Source organism: Panthera uncia, assembly GCF_023721935.1.
Source record: "Panthera uncia isolate 11264 chromosome C1 unlocalized genomic scaffold, Puncia_PCG_1.0 HiC_scaffold_3, whole genome shotgun sequence".
Taxonomy (NCBI): Eukaryota; Metazoa; Chordata; class Mammalia; order Carnivora; family Felidae; genus Panthera; species Panthera uncia.
The window spans coordinates 67,529,706-67,531,096 of NW_026057584.1; positions in this window are offsets into that span (position 1 = coordinate 67,529,706).

Here is a 1,391-nt window from a genome sequence, read left to right on the forward strand (position 1 = left end):
AGGGCCCACAGAGGATTCTGATGCGTTGCTTCACTGACAAACACCGGGCCAGCTCATCTTTACCTTTCCTTAACACCTCGAATCTCTGACTTTGCCTACATATGGGGACTCTAGCGAGCTGTCACAAAGAACCAGGGAAGAATAACACCATGTTTAAGATATGTAATATATTTGAAGGTGAGTTCGCAGGTAAAAAGAATTCTGACAGTACTTACAACATGTTTTCAAACAAATGAAGACTTCTGACAAAGAGCAGCTAATTTTACAATTGGGCAGTAGGCCCAACTGTAGGAATATTAAATACATAGGCAAGAAAGAGTTTCTCCTCCTATTCTCTTCTTTGCCAAATTACTTTAGTCAGAGAATCTTTCTGAGTCTACACAGGAGCGGTCTTAATTCTCAAAAAATTCCTCAAATTTTCCTAGGTTTTCTCCTCTACCGCTGCAAAGAACAATTATCATGATGTCAACTTGTAGCACGCTTCTTCTCCTTTGCTATAATTCCAGCTTGCTGGCTTTCTGTCTTCCTGAAGCAGCAACCTCATTACTGCTACAGGACCTGGACTGTTTTTCCAAAGTCTAGTTCCTTCCCCCATTCTCACGTCTGCCTGCCTTTGACCTCCTCAGAGTGGTCTTTCTTAACCCCCCACTCTAAAGTGACTTTTCCAACCCACTTCCTCCCTGTCATGTTACCCTGTTTTATTAGGTCTTTGTAGCACTTAACTACTACCTGAAGTAATGTAGTTTATTTCTTTGTTTGCTTGTTTACTGCTAGTTTCATTAAACTTGCATGCAGTTAGTTCAGTTGCATGTAGTTCCTTAGTGCCACGACATTTTCTATTTTGTTTCACACCCATCTAGCAGAATGGGTGCACCATAAATGTTTATTGAATTAATAATCAAGACCGTGTTGTTTTTTCCTACACTGTGATTGTTGAATAATAAGCAACCTCGAGAGTATGAAGTGGTTACTATACAGAGCAATTTTAACAGTCTTATGCTTTACCTTCTTAGAGCTTAGGTGCTAGATAAACATCCTTGAGAATTAAAACTTAAGCATTAAGAGAAAGAGGCATAATATAAGAGAGATGTAATACAATAATACAGTGTTATAAGATGCAAGTATAAAAAATAATTATGTGTGGGACACCTGGATGGCTCAGTCGGTTAAGCGTCCCACTCTTGATTTTGGCTCAGGTCATAATCTCATACTTCGTGGTATTGAGCCCTTCATTAGGCTCTACGCTGACAGCATGGAGCATGCTCAGGATTCTCTCTCCCTCTCTCTCTCTCTCTCCCACCCCCACTCATGCGCGCACACGCACTTGCTTTCTCTCTCAAGAAATAAACTTTTAAAAAAGTAAGTATTTGCAATACATGTACTTGTGTGCC